This window comes from Meleagris gallopavo, chromosome 1, assembly GCF_905368555.1.
Source record: "Meleagris gallopavo chromosome 1, MGAL_WU_HG_1.1, whole genome shotgun sequence".
In the NCBI taxonomy this organism is placed as follows: domain Eukaryota; kingdom Metazoa; phylum Chordata; class Aves; order Galliformes; family Phasianidae; genus Meleagris; species Meleagris gallopavo.
This window is the reverse complement of record NC_139404.1, coordinates 85,563,920-85,580,146: the sequence shown is the minus strand read 5'-3', so window position 1 is coordinate 85,580,146 and position 16,227 is coordinate 85,563,920. Positions and strand designations below refer to the sequence as shown.

The 16,227-nt window shown below is 40.7% G+C and overlaps 1 long non-coding RNA gene across 33 annotated transcripts in view; it reads right to left on the bottom strand.

The window, feature by feature from the left end:
• LOC116217324 (uncharacterized) overlaps positions 1 to 16,227 on the bottom strand; it is a 353,825-nt gene that overhangs the window by 144,661 nt on the left and 192,937 nt on the right. Inside the window, exon 8 of one of the 33 annotated variants that reach the window (XR_004161734.2) lies at positions 7,915 to 8,800. The exons of the other annotated variants lie outside the window; for them this stretch is intronic. This is a non-coding gene — a long non-coding RNA (uncharacterized LOC116217324). Of the gene's footprint in view, positions 1 to 7,914; positions 8,801 to 16,227 lie in introns of those variants that run through there. 33 annotated transcript variants of the gene reach the window in all.

Here is a 16,227-nt window from a genome sequence, read left to right as displayed (position 1 = left end):
AGGTACTGGAACCCACCTTTGACACACCAGTCTTTCACTGTTATTTTAGTCAATAGTAAAGAATGAATATAGCCTGGAGATATTAGACTGGCCTCTAAACCAGAGTATCCCAGCCTATGGTCTGCAAAGTGCCTGCAGTTTGTAAAACATTAGAAAAAATTTAAAATGACTGCGACTGGATGAGAAGAAAAATCCTATTCATTATAGCAAATAAATAAATGAAAATGAAGGAAAACAGAAGTACTGGACAACTAGTTAGAGTTTAGTCTAATTTTTGACTGTGAATGTAACTGTGCTAACCACACAACAGCATCAACAATAATCATTTTTTTCTGCTATCTACTCAGCTGTAATTTTGACATTCTGAGTTTTTTCTGCAGGTTTTATTTGCTCAGGCTGCAAAACTGCTGTTACTGCTGAAGGTTTTAGCATTAGCACATCAGTTTGTTAATCAGTGTAGCATAAATACAAGTATTCCATGGAGCTGTTTGTAAGATCACTTTTCAAAGCAGACTATAATATACGTTTAAAAATTATTTTATGTAATCTAAACTGATCACAAAATTCTAATTATACACAAAGAAATATTTAACACTGCAGTTGGCTTTTAGACTAACTCGGTCAAGATCAGTTTCTACATGAGTGTGTGGCTTTCACTTACATTTCTGATCCACTTAAATAATTTTTAAGTCAATTTCAAAAAATTAGAAAGAATCTCAGTGTTGTAGACATCAAATTTTCTAAAACATTGCTGAAAACAGGTAGCAAGGTACAGCAAAAGATAAGATGTCATCCATTGCCCATACCGAACGTGCCATATTGTGACCTCAACCCACATTAACTCCAAGGAATTTACAGAGGATAGAGAAGTACAAAGTGTCCCAAGGAGAGAATTGTTTGAATCTGCACTCAAATCTTTATTGAAAGTGACAAAAAGAATGCTACCATGAGACACCAAGCCATAGGAACTCAAACTTTATAATCTCCACTGTCCACCAAACCACCTTCTCTCTTCTGCTCAGTTATATTAGCAATCTGCATGAAAAATGAAGACATGAGAGAAGATCCCTTTCTCTGATATATAAAAGCACAAGTCCCCGTTCTGCTATCTCAAAAGACTGTGAAAACCTTGTAAAAGTTGTTTGATTTCATCGCATTATCACTTATCATGGTACAAGCACTGTTTTGTTCCTGATATCAAACTCTGGAGCTGAATGTGTATGGGATATAATGTCTCAAGCACGTGGCCTGAAAACTAGGAAGATATTGGTCTTCATGCTCATGAACAACACTTTGAGCTGACTGAGTCATCCTGCTTTGCGCTTAGTATGGATCTACAGAGAGGAGCTAAGGAAAAAATAAAATATGAAATAAAATGCTATAAGCTTCTCTTTGTCTTCCTCTTCAGTTTCTTTATAATAAAGACAGCTAAGGAAGATTTAAATCCTAGCAGAAATTAGTGTTGCTCCAACCCATACTGTACTGCCAATAGCACCACTAGGCTGTTTCAGCAGCTACAGAATGCACACATGACTTTCTTTCTCCCAGGAATGCCCTCCATGCCAAGAGATAAAAGAAGATATGAATAATATATTGCATCTAAGCCACCTAGGTATTTAAAGTCGTTAGGCTTTCTCTTGTTCTTTCAGAAACAGAAGACAAAAGAGAAAAAAAGGGCTTTTTTTTTCTTCAGTAAGTACAAGTTCTGATTTTTTTCCTTTTTCTGTATTTCCATCTCCTGGCTAGTTAACTAAAGAGTAGCACAGAATTCAGCTTGTAAGAAATCATGAGACGTAGTGTTCACAGACAGAGGAGTGGCTGCAGTGAAACCTGCAGAATATTGCTGTGAGAGGGAAAAGAGAAGGATTTCAGGAGAGCACTTTATTAACCATTGCCTTTTTTACTTATCTCTGATTATACTTTCATTTTTTAAGAACTTTCTCAGCCTCCTCTTATTTTATAGCACAGCTGGTGAAAGGAGTAGGGATAACATCCATCTCTAAATCAGCCATTTGTTGACTAGCATTTCCTTGGGATATTACAGATGAATTGGTTACCTCAAACCCCTTCCCTGAGCTGGTAAATCTGTCAGAGTAAAACGTACTGCAGCAATGTTTCTGAATATTTCATATATTCTTTACAATCGTTTTTGAGCCCTCTGGAATATGTTACCAAAGAGTCAATCCCAAGATGCATTAGCATACACGTTGGTAGCATAAGAGCAACATGGATTTTTCTCAAAGTATAGGCTTGTAAAATTAATTCTGTATCTCACTACCATCCTTTTAACTGCACTCTAACCCCAAATCATCCTCCATAGTTTCAGCAACAGAAGTCTACAAGGCAGCAATTTGTCTTCTTTTTTTTTTTTTAACTTTGGCTGTGCCTCCTGTAACAAGAGTACAGACACCTGCATTACGAACCTGCAATCACTTACAGCAATGAGTATTTCCAAGACAGCAAAGGAGATAAAAAAACTGAAGACTGCTCATGTAACTTAAAAACCACAATGTCTGTCTCTTTCTTCTTACTTTACTTTCTTCTTCCCCAGGGATGTCAAGCAACAACAGAATTTAAACCACTGCAGAGCAAGTGGGCATCTTACCTGTGCCGATTGCTAAAAAAAACCTTTTTCTGTTCATAGTTTCTCACTTGACTTGATCACATCCAGTGAAATCCAGAAGTACTCAACAGCACTGAGCATAACGTTAACTTGGGAAACTGATCTTTTGGCCATAGAGGTCACGTAAGTAAGAGCTTAGGTAGTTTGTTTATGTAAAGATGGTCATTTATCAGAATGAATCTACAGTGTTAACCTTCCCTCAGCAGCAAAGAACCTCTGTCCACAAGAAACACCAGTGATGTAGTTAAAGGGGGAAAAAGTAATAGATTCCACTTTATCAAAATTAGACTTTTGGGATGTTACCAAAATAAAATTAGAAAGTCAAAACAATCAATGCCACTAACAACATATTTTTGACAACTCTTTTTTTATTCCCAAGAAAGATGGCCTCAACCCCTTCTTACCAAGAATCATTCTTCTATAGTTTAATTACTTGTAAACAATTGTGTAATGTTTGCAAAGAGTTTCTCCCCTCTGACTTCAACAAGAATTTCTGGGAGTACCCTTTACTTGGTGTGCTTTGTCAAATAAGTTTTCATAAATTACAGGCCTCTCCTCAACCTTTTCCCTTTCCCTCCTTGCAAACATTTTCCTTCAACACCAACAAACACCTCTTGAGTTTCTATGTCTTACTCTAGCTCTGTAGGCAAAACAACAGTAACAAGCACAGACTCAGTTTCCTAAAGGTGCAATATCTCACTCCTCCACTCCCACCCCAAATTCCATGTGCTTCAGGGTGAGAATAAAACAGCCATAGAAAGCAACGTTTGGAAACTGCCAATGAGCAAGGAATCATGCAGTATAAAACAATGTGTCATAATGGTATTTATAGAATTTAAAAGTTTGCTTGTACTAAAAGTACACTAGTAAAAAGCATGATTAGTACTGAACATATTCTGCACACTAGGAAAGGTAAGTTGTATCACGCTAAATAAAGCTACTGGATTCAGCAATTAGATTTCTTAATTCTGGAGTAATAAAGTTAAAAATTTTAGAACTAAAAAAATCCACTAGATAATCAATGTTCCATTACCTATTTAACAAGTAACCAACATCCCACGCTTTACCTTACGCGTATATTTAGAACACAGTTTTTCCATAATACTCAGCATGTTTCAGGAAAGGATCAACTGTGGAGATCACTACATACCCCCAGCAAGAAGCAAGGACAACCCAACCCAGCAAGGCCTGCATGGCTCTGGGGCCACGGAGGCTCTTTTCTGGTTGATGTCAGAATCAGCCAAGTTAAACCTAGCTCAGGAGCCCACCCATCAGCCTCCCCATACAGTCAGTATTGTCAAGTACATATCCATCCTAAAACAAACCAGGAGAACAAGAACATTATGAATTCTTCATGTCTTTTTCTATGCATACTAATTAAAGTTTCCCTAAGAATATAAAAGACTGTATTATGGTGTTTTGAATCCCCTCTCTTTTAGAAAGCTTTGTGTAAAACACAAAAGTGGAATAAACAGAAATTTCTTATGTATGAAATCGACCATGTTCTCCCCTATCATCTGTTAGGGAAAGATACTGGAATTGTACCCCTATAAAGCAGGGACGTAAAAACCACCACCACATTCAGGTTCCCTTGTTAGACACCATCAGAGCCAGTCTACATCTGTTACAGAAATAGAAGAGCATGTGACCACAGAACTAGATGAAGATAAGGTAGAAAGGAACAACGGAGCTTCAGGACGATCACTAGCTAAAGGGACATTGCCAAAGACCCAAATCCATGAGGGTGTAACAGAATTTCTAATTTGTAACTGATGGCTATAATTTTTTTGTTAAGGCCAGGGAACCCATGAGTTCAGGATGCAAAGGAGCTGTATGAAAAAATAGATTCTCTACATCTGTGCCCTGCTTCTAGATTGGGAAACTGATTAATGGGCTTGAAAGACAGCGAAGGATATCACAGCTGCAGAATAAAAATAAAGCCAGCTAGTTAGCAGCTTTTATCTCCTAAAAAGGCAGGACAAATAATAGAGCTCCACCACACACCAGAAGGTTTTTCATACTCAAATACTGCTGGCTCACTTCTACAGCAGAGCGAGCACAAACGGTGCGGCGTGGAACAAGTTACAATGAGCGGGTGGAGAAGGCAATTAGCAGGAGTGCAAAACTGCAGGCTATTTCCCTTCTTCCCACACATTATTTTAAAAAAGCATCACTGCGTGACACATAACTCCCCCTGCTACCTACTTTAATCTATATTCAAAGTACATTAAGCAGGTAAGGTGTGGTAAAATCGTTCACCCAGCAGAAACTAAGTAAAGATGAACAAGGAAGACCCATTCATCCTTTCTTCCAAAAAAAAAAAAAAAGTGCTAGAAGATGTCAAGGAGGCGGCAACTTCAAAACAAGTATTATGTTTGTCACATAGTGCGTACAGAAGCTCCTTGAGACAGAATGCTGTTGATTTCAAAAATTTACCTGGGTTCAGAAAGAGAAAAAGAAAGGAAGAAAAAAGGACTTCTCATTTCTATCATATTAATGCCACTTGGAAAACTCAGTTTCCTTGAACTGAACTAAATGACCCTAAGTGGCTGTCTCAGCCAGAACACACAGAAAAACATTGCAGTGATGATGGCAAGCCTGCAGAAAAGTAACAAATGTCTGTTCAATGGAAATGTGGGGGTTTTGTTCACAAGGATATGAAATGCAGTATTCAATACTGACTTTTCTTTTGTGTTATTTAGGCTTTGTGGTTAAACTGTGTACAGCTTACACCAAGTCATATATTTAGCAAATATAGAAAATTAGGTGAAGAGGACAGGTAGCAGACAGCAGGAAGGGTCTGATATCTGCATTATAAATAAAACAGCTTACAGGGAGATCTTTTCATCTGCGTGGACAGATGAGAGGCAATGTGAAGGAAAATATTCTTGCTGTCCACAAAGACAGCAGAATATCTTTCTATAATTCAATTAAAAAAACCCAAAAGATTTAACCAAAAGATATGACCAATAACCTTCCTTCACCCTATTGCTTAGAGAAATGCTTGTTTTTCCCTACAGGAAGACTCTTGCTGTTCGTCCTGCTCCTTGCTCTCTGTTTTCCCAAGCAATAGGCATAGCCAGCCTCTTCCTTCATGTCTCTGCTTCACGGTGGAATAGCTGGGCTCTGGGGGATATGTATTTTCTGAGTGCTTTCTTTTGCGCACGGGAAGAATCCTAAAGCTCTTCAAATGTTGTCACCCTTTCTTCCAGGGTGTGGCACCACTACATAAGTTGAAGCACTTGACCAGTTTGAAAATCAGTAAATGATATTTTTGTCCCTGGTATGATTATATATCGAACCTATGCAGTATGTTATTTACTCATACATTTACTTCACTCGCTCTCTTAGTAGCAGTAAGATTACAACTGCAAACCTCAGTTCGGTGCATTTGTCTTATCTGGACTCTTCTCTCCTGTCTTTGTCTCTGACACAACACTGGTTTGTACACCTGTGTAGAGCTTAAAATTAATAAATGTTCCATTTGCTCTCAGGCTAACAGCTCATTTATCTTCTGCTGAAATCTTGTCTCTTGCTCCTGTGAAGGATTACTTTGCACAAATGGGGCTGATGATGTCCTCTCGCCCAAGCTGTTCGTGGTCAGCTGGCGTTTGCACATTTGTGGAAGCTGATGTAGCTCTGTGTAATACTTGCATGCTTTCAGAATATAAGGCTATGCACTACTTTGTCCTAATCCAGGCAGCTCTGCATGTTGCTCTTCTGTACTCGTACTCTGAGCTTTGCTTCCCTTTCTCTTAATTCTCTTTTCTGGACTTTCTGCAGTGACCCCAGGGTCAGAACATTGCTTGCCTTTCTGTTCTGCCCTTGTGATTTCCCTTCTTTGTCAAATCACCACGCTTTCTTGTAGGTTAATTCTGATTTTCCCCAAGACTCTCTCTCAACCTCTTCCTTTGCAGCCCTGTCATAAGCTGTGATCAGAAACTCAGGCAGCCCCCTGCAAATTGACAAATTGGTTCTTTAGCTTCAGATCAGACACTCACTTTTCTGTGTTCTTTTTCTTTTTCTACTCTGTTTAAAGGCTGTATCTCATATGTACCATTTTTACCTGGAGTGCAGGACTCAGTCCTCAAATTTCTGTAATGTGAAATACCATAGTTAGTCATCTCTGCCTGATCTTACAGAGAGCTATCAAACATATCAGTCATCTATTGTCACAAAAATGAGGCTATATTATGTCTGCCTTCCTTGCGGCTGGCTCCCACTGCAGTCAGTGTTATTTGAGCACATTCTCATTGTCATCCACGTTTCCAGGGTGTTTCAGAGAGGTAAATTGCTGCCGGTGGTTCCTTAGCTCTGTAATTCCAGTGCTCAGCAATCACCGAGAGCCAAGCAATTTAGCAGAGATCCATTTATTTCAGGGTGCGAGCTCTGACTACTTAATTACACAAATCTCCAGGTCACACAACTGCCTCTTTGCCACCAACATCTCTTAAAGACATGACTGCTAGAGAAGTGGGGAAAAAGGAGTCTGTGGAAGATTTATGAGGAGAAAAAGGATTCATAAGGGACTATTTGAAAGAGAAAAGATGAAAGCAAAGTCAGGTTGCAGAAGGGAGCAATGACCCGACAAAGGAGAGGAAGAAGTGCAAACATGAGGCTCGCTTAGTTTTGTTTCATAGCACCCAGCACACCATGGACTCTTCGAGAAAAATATCACAGAGAAATTGATGTAAAGCATTGCCCCTACAAACAAGAGTCAGTCTCACAGGAAAAGATGGTATTATACATTCTTTTCTTTTATAACCCCAGCAGTTCTCTAACCCCCAACCCTGGGCACCACCATAGTTTGGCAGCTGGAATTTCTCTCCAGGATACACTGAAGAAGGTCCCTAATGACAGCTCTATCAATTGTGGGAGTTTTTTTAATGGAAAAAGTTTATTCTGGAGAGGAGAATGCTGTAAGTCTGGAAATCTCTAGAAATGCAAAGCACGTGGATAAGAAAGAAACTCTGTCCAAAAAATGCCGATCTGCAGCACATGATAGGAAACCCCTGCATGCTGGAAGCATGTCCATGCCCTCTGCAGTTCCGGGGCTCCAAGCAATTCTTCTTCAATTGTAATTGCACATCCAGAGCCAAGGAGCACGAGGAGGTTCTTCACAGGGCCTGGTCACCAACATGAGTTCTGGCTGATAGAATTAATTTGACCTACTGGTGTGAAATAAAAGTAATACTTTCTATTACGGTCCTTATAACCACCAAAATTAGGTCACTTGAGTTATGTTCCCTTTGACAGGTATTACCAGAGCCAGAAATGAAAGAAAATGAATGAGACCAGAAAAAAAACAGGAGGATTTTAAACTAATAGATAAAGAATCCACATTATATTAGGTCAGAGACTGTACTGAACCTTTGGTCTGGCTTTTGGATGTTATTTCTTGCCTTACCTCCCCTTTGTGTCTGCTAGCTCTCCCAGGTTTGTCAGTGAAGTGATTTGAGCTATTCAATTTAACTGATGATGTTAAGCTTTCTGCTTTTCTCTGGTAGCCCCTACATGATAATTTAACTTATGTTCCCAGATATTTGTCCACAGCCGTTAATTACATTACAGTCCTATGACCAAGTTTACTCTCTGTCTTGCCACTAGCCTGTGATAATTCCCCTAGTTGTTTTGACACTTGTATGTAACAAAGAATAAACACACACAGAAGGATGGGATATTCTTAAGACATCGCTGAATTTGGTACTTGGCCAATAAGAAATGTGGGTGCTTGTGTGTACTGAAGGACTTCAAAAGCCTCAAAGTATTTCACTCAGATGTTGGCAACATAAAGTCCTTGTTCTGGAAACACTTTCTTTCATTAATTCCAAAAGGCTCCTTATCTTTTCACTTTTTCAGTTAGAATTTTATTCCTCTTAGCATTAATTTGATTTAAAGTTGACATAAAGTGAAAGGAAAAGCTTGAACAAAAGCTTTGTCTATGCAACAAAACTAAGTAGGATGCAGCTGAATGAAATGTTTCTCATTGGCCCAAAATGACTGTTCTTCTTTTCTCCAGCTGCCTTCTTCCCAGCTTCACATGTTATCCACAGAGGTTTTTGGCAGTGCAGCATCAAGCCAATTCTTTTGTTATTCTGCTGGCACCACCTGAGCCCTAGGTCTTCAGTAGCAGCAGCTGCAGTCCCCTTGGGATAGATGTGTTGTGACGAGGATGAACTGGAGGAGAGAGGAGAACAACAGAACACATTTTTTTCCACAGCAAAAAGGAAGAACATCAGTAGAGCGCAGTAGAGCTGCTGTTAGCTGCTAATTCAAGCCTCTGCTTTCCTGTCCACTTAAATCTTTCAGCAACAAATGAGAATAAGGATGAGCATTTTGCTTGCCTCATGTTGGAGTCCTTCATTGTTTTTGTCTTCTCCAGGACAAAGAGAGTTGAGCTGGGTGCTGCCAGTAGCTCATGGCTTGTCCTGTTGGCCATGGAGCAGTCGGCTCAGAGATAGAAACTTTCAATATTACACTACGGAAGATGAATAAAGATTTTACTTTCCAGTGCTACTTCTCCTAACTCATGGGTGTCCAACCTTTTGGCTTGTCTGGGCCAAACTGAGTGAAGAGTTGTCTTGGGCCACATGTATATAGTTTGCTCTGAAAGTAATGCTTCCAATGAGGCATTCCACGGAAACTATGAAAGATACAAAAACCAGTAACAATACTTGATAGACCAAATTCTCAGCTTAAGAATACTCTTTTTCAACATAGTCTCCACCATTTGCTATGCATTTTCACCAGCAGTGAACAAAATTCTGCATGCCATGATTGCAAGATTGCAGAGGGAGCTCTGGGGATATTACGCTGTGGCAAGACTTCCTGAACACTGCCATAAAGAACTCACTGTATATGCTAAATGCCACATTTTCAACGTGTCTTTTATCCAGAAAGGGAGTTCCTATAGTATGAGCTTAGAGATCACCTGAAATCAAAGAATTAGGCAGCAAAACCATTTACATTCTTCTATAGATGCAGCATATCCAGTTCCATTTTCTTCACCATTTCCTTGAAATGACAGTTAATTCTTTTGGATTGCCAAATTGTAGTTATCCTCAGTTAGAGTTATTTATACCAATGTCACATTTTCCATTTTTTATAATGAACATGTGGAAGAGCATATCAATAAAACAACTCATTCTAAATCCACCATTATTGGTTTTGCTTAGGAGACTTAATCAGGCTCTGTTCACAACATACAGAAACAAATTCACTCTTTCTGCGGTGTTGACATGAGAACTCTTTTGTGCGTGAAATACAGAGGAGGAAGAAGTGCGTATCAAATTGCAACTAGAGAACGAACTTTATGTGATGAGAAGAGTGAAGGAATTTGGTGGATCATTGGATTTTAACGTTGCTATTGCTATTTTTATGGAAAATGGCACAGGGGCCTTTCATAACCATGAACATTCAACACTCATTTGAGCAATCACACCTCTCACAGCTTGCTTGCTCCCTGACATTTATGCTGCTGGCGTTCTCTCAGCAGCCCCCTCATTACAGATCTCTAATGCCACTTCTCGTGTCATTTAATTTCCCTGTGAGGTCTTCTGTTCACTGCCTTACTACACTGTTTTGCTCATGGTTTCTGATGAAATTGCAGCCAAGATAATATCAAACATTATGAATCGGGGGAGAAAAAAGGACTTAGTCATTGGCAGCTCCATGAATTTTTCTGCCCCACAGACAACATTTTAATAAAATATGTCCTCAGAAGAAAACCCTTTGGCCCAAAAGAGTCGAGGTGCTGCATTTTGACCAATAAAAAAAGAAAAGCTAGGTTGCATCTTGGAACACAAAATGCTGGCATCCATGTTTCAGAATGTGACGGTTGAAAAAGCTCTCTATGCAAATTCTGCTCCCTCTTAGTACCTGCCCCTTGGAAAGTGACAGAATGGAGGTCCCTGAATGCAGCCAGGAGGCTGTGAGCAGCTTCCAGGGCTGAACTGATCCAAAGGACAACTTTCAGCTGTCGGCCACATCGCTTTTTCCTTCCCCCTAGTTGATACAGCAACCGCAAAGAATCTTTTTCGGGGAAAACAGGACTAACGAAAAGAGTGAAACCACGAGGAGGACGAAAACGGAGAACAGTGTAGCAGCAGAAGTGTCTCTAAGTAAATGAGAAGGGAACAGAGCACCGAACAGAGAAGTTCCCCACTCCTCCGTCCCGCCGTGTGCTGCGGCTGCCGGGCCGGCCGGCGGGGGGAGCTCCGAGCACAGAGCCGGGCCGGCAGCGGGGGCGGCCGGGAGAAGAGGGATTTCAGCTTGGCTAACTGCTCGATTTCCTAGCAAGTTAGCTGGTCAGTCCTGAACCGAGCAAAACTGAGGACGAAAAAATTGGCACGTCTATCTAAATACTGCAAGGTATTTTTGTAAGCAGCAAAATAATAGCACAGAGCATTTTCATTAGCATCGGAAGCATCTCGGCTTGTTTCCAGACTGGAGAGGTGAAATCTTTACCTAATTGATGAGCCTGCTACTAAGCGTTCAGTTCTACAGGAGCCTCCTCCTCCTCTCCCAGCCCTCCAAGGAAGCATGTGCACGTACGAGACCCAAGAAAGAAGCCCCTCTATTTTCAGTACGCTTAATATTTTATTCAATGTGATTGGTCAAAAATGCCACTTCTGCAATTGCCAGGTATTGTGGAACAATTTCCTGTTGTGTCTCTACGAAAACCACCCAGATTCTGGTGAAGTGACTGTGTGCCTTACTGTTTGACACCTTATTTTCCTTTAGTAACCAGCATTTCCTGTTTCACAGCAATTTGGGTTCTCTCGCTGACCTCATCTTCTTGATCGCTTCACACCAAGTGAGCATACTATCACCTTTCCCCCATCTTCAGCCTCTGAAGAGGCTGTTGCCTGTCGTGCTTCTTGCAGGGCTCTCACAGCTCAGAGCAGGCTCAGAGCAGGCTCCTTCCTCGCATCCCGGCCTGCACTGGCATTGCTGTCCCCCAGCCTCATCCTGCTTCCTGGCAGGCATAGCTACTTGCCTTGATCTATTATTCCCTCACTGGCTGCACTCAGCATACAGGGTCCCACCACAATGGGGAGGCTGCGGTGCTCAGAAGGAAGAAGACATTAAGCAGAGGCCAAAGCTTGGTGCTCACAGGCACATCCTTCTGCCATCACCAGATGCTGCACCCCTTCTTTCAGCTCCTACCAGTGACACCCTTCATGCAGCCAGGCATGGCACTCGCCCGTTACATCTCACTGGGACGCCAAAAGACACTTTCCTGTTTAACAGAAAAACTAATACGTGGGTGGCTGAGGAACTATAAACTCTTCCTAATTACTTCAGCAATCTTCTCTGCTTCCTTAGACATGCACTTAAAAAGATTCTCTGATTGTAAGATCAGATTGCAATATTTTAGAGGCTACTGAACGTCCTCTTGAAGGTCTCATTATAAAGGAGATGTGAATGCAATCCAAATCATGTTGAGTAGGTGTACCCATCACAGCTGTGCTAGCAGACACTGTTAGCAAACATGGAAAAATGCTGAGGCTGACCTGACCTGGTTATGTATTAGAAGTGTGGCTGCAGCATTTTGTGTAGGTGAGAGAAGATGTTTGGTCAGCATCCATTTAGGGCTCAAAAGACCAGGCTCACTTATTAGACAATCACTGGATCTGTTCAGGATCTTTTCCCATCTGGAGAAGAGCAAAATAATTAAAAAACATTGAAAAGACAAGATCTACAAAGAAAAGTTGGATGAAGTGGTCTGCTTTTAGATAGATAGATAGAACGATAGAAAAGAGAAAGCTAGGAGAAACTTCCAAAAGAGGGCTTCGCTCAAGAGGCCACACCTTTCTATCTGCAAAAACCAGAACCAGGACTTAGCCCACTCTGCCCTGCTTTGCCAATTCGGATGTAATGTCAAGCAGGCAGCAGGACTCCCAGACCGAATCTCTTACTCCCAAACTCCTTTCATCTCTCACACTGATTAATATGTACTCGTTCAGCTGTTCAGAAGACAGTCCACTATTTTTCTTCTTGTCCACCACATGATTCTACTGTGCTACCTGTTCTCCCACTCAGTGTTAACCCCTTGTCCAAATTGCTGCAAAGAGAAGGAAAATTATCTATTTTCCATTTCCCTGGTGAACTGAAGAAGAAAGAATCAACTTAACTGCAACACATCAGATACAGATTAGACATTAAGAAAAGCTTGCTGGCACTTAAGAAAAATAGTAGACTAGATCACTTGAGGAGACCTTGAGGTCTCCATCCTCTGAGGTATTTCAAAGTAGGCTACACGGGAATCTGCCAGGACTGGGAGTTCCTGCCTTTTGCTTAGGCTCAAGGTCATGCCAAGAAAAACTGCAAGTTCCCTATATGTCAAGGTAAGGGAAAAATCATTTGCATTTGCAGAAAAGAAGGAATAGAAACACTGTGTAAATGGTTCTATTGTCCAGAGAAGAATTTAATTTCCAGTACTGTCCTTCTAGTATTTCTCAGGAACACTGGGTTTGCTTAAATACACAAAATCTAGCACAGAAATTGCCTCAATTTAGAAATTAACTTGTTGAAATGTTATTCCTTGTACATCTGTGTCTGAAATAGACTTTAACCTTGACATTTGGAGTGTAGCTACATAGTAACATTTCTTTCAGCTTTGTTTGATTTTGTTACAATATATTTTTAAAGCAAAAGCATCTTATAAACAATAATGAATTTAATTAAAAAGAGAAAAAAGGCTGCTCCTAAATCAGGAAATCCCAGGCCTTCATTCTTAGAGATGAAATAAGTGAGAGTTTTGAATTTTAACAAACGTCAAAAAAAATTTAAAAAGATCACTGAGTTGAAATTTCATTGTATAAATCTGTATAGCACTGGTTCCAATTTCAGTACTGAGATTTGCCATTTTGTAGCCATCTAATAAGAATAAAATGTATTTCCGGGTTAACGCGTGGTAGAATTATATGGGATGAAAAAGAGAAGCAGTGATACGTTTTGTACTGAATAGTGGTGAAGGAATATTTACTGAGAAGCAAAGAAGTGCTGGACCCATTTTGCTGCACCGTGTGGAATTCAGTCCAAGCAGATGATCCCATTCGAACTTAGAACTAGTTTCCTCTAGATTGCTATCTGTACGAGTATCCGAATACGTCTGCAAAGTGCTTAAAGACGAAACACAAATAAAGGGAGGTGGTTCTATATTGCTTGGACTATGAGTGAGCCAACTATTTCCTTCGAAACTTACTTCCTGGGTAGATTCCAAACTTATTATCACTTAAAACAAGGACAAAACAACCCGTGCTGTATTTGCTCTTCGTAGACCTCCTCGTTTGCCTCAAACAGCTTTTCTCCCGCATGTGACTTCATTTAAAGAAATGAAACACTTTTGGGCCATCTGCGTTTTTCAGCATAGCTAGCAGCCTTACGTAATGGTGTTCTGCTGACCCCTCTCTGGCTGCACGGCCGCTCTTCATAGCCCTGCGTTAGGAGGAAATGGCAGGAGGCCTTTTGGAATACTCTCTCCCTTAGTATGATCATAAATCAGCCTTGCAACTCCTACGCTTCTGGGCACCGCATCCGTTGTTGTGTCTGACATCAGGCCATTCTCTGGGCTTTTAAGTATACGTCCTGATCTTGCCTTCTCAGCTGAGGATTTGTGGGAGGGGATGAGAAATTCTGAAATCTGAATTCCTTCTGAAATTAGCGTCAGCCAGCTTCAGTGATGTGTCCGTAGCTTATCGGATGAACAGCTTATTGCACGTCATCCTGAACCATACCAAAATTAGTCATCAAGTTCATCCGTAAGAACTGGTACAAGGGCAGTGGCTGCATTGTTTGAAGGCCAGCTAAATGAGAACATATGTGCTACCGAGGAACAGCTATTTCAGTCAGTCCAAATTATATTTGGACAAACAAAGCTGACACAGGCTCAAAACTATTAATTTCCTGTCTTGTTGACAGGCTTCAGAACCCCGCTTGAGAACTCCGAAACTAGAATTTCCCCACACCTTTTAGGCCTTCTTTCACCATTTTTCCAAAGTAATCCTTCCTAGATTTATCAGGACAAAATTGAGAATAAACAAAAATAAAGGTGCTATTACATTATAATACTACATTGCAGTGTAAGTCACTTTGCCCTTGTTATGGCATTTTCTCTACCTCTTCAACAACTCCTGCAGTCTACTCATGTAGCAACACTGTGGCAACAAATCCAGAAACGATGCAGGACAATTATTTCTGTTCCTCCATTTACTTGTCTCTGAAGCTGGCATACTAAGGGCCTTTCACCAGAAATCCATTCTGGTGATGACTGATGACTGACCAGGTTTTGGTTTCACGTGGGAAGGATTTCAACTCTCCACAGAGATGGAAACCCTACACTTTTGCCATCTGACTGAAGAATGGTTTAGGATTGCATTTAGGGCTACTTCAGTGGTTCAGCTGGCCACAAAGGCAGACAGCTCCTTGTTTCTGTCTCTGACTTCTTCCAGTGAACAGCTTTTCATCACCCACACTAACACACAGAAAGACTGAGAAGCAGTATTTTATTATGTAATATACCAAGGTGTTTGGAGATTTGAACTAAGACTATAGTCATCGAGTTCCACAAATGGATGGAAAGCAACATTAACTTGAAACATCAGCAGTGATGTATTATCCCATCTTGTTTGTGATGTTATTTCTATTGCTATTGTATGGATTAAAAAAAAAACATGTATCATGTTTCTTACGTGGGAATCAGCTGTTTTTAAGTAACAGCCACTAGGACAGAAAGCAGAGAAAGCCAGTGCTCATGGTGTAGAGCGATGGCCATGTTCTCCAGTAGTAATGGCTTCATTTCACAACTACTGGAATGACTGTTAAGAGTGCTCCATCCAGGGCTTGGTGCCAACTAGCAGGGTGGTGGACTAAAACCAAGGTGTATGCTAGATGGCTTTGTGCCAGAGCACAGGTTCTGCGTAGTATGAATTTGCTTTCTGTTGTAATGGAAGCCTTGCCCCTTGTGATCACACAATTATTTTTACATGGCCTCCTCTCCCCCTTACCCCTTCACTTGAACAAGTTTCACAGGACTTTGTCTGAAGCTGCACTTGATGGGCTGACACTCATCTCAGCTGCCTCATTAATCCAGTGTACCCAACAGGACACTTCAAAGCACAGTGCGAGCTATTTCACTGATTAATTTGCTGATTACTCAGGAGGTAAAATGTTCTGTGGGAGAGGAATGGAAACAAAATGTTCCTCCTTCATGCGGGAAATGTTAGAAGAAATGAGAGACAGAAAGGAGCATAAGAGGTCCTAGAGAAAGAGCACAGGAATAAACAACAACCATGCTTGCTGCACAGACGCCATTCTTCACTCCTACACTACCTTCAGGCTTACCAGAGAGTGACATTTGGGGAGTTCTGCTTCATAACAAGGGGAAGATAGAAAACCAAATGCCCACAGGCCAAAACTGATAGCAATCTCGGTATTTCCATTGTACTATTTCTCACTGTCTGTAAACTCAAAGAGTAGTAGCACTATAGCCAGCCTCTGTTTCTGTTTTCAGAGCCTCTTTTGCAAGTATGAGAGTGAATAACAATTTTGAAATAGAAGTTTTGACATAGCCATGAATTACTAGAATCAGGAGTCTATAA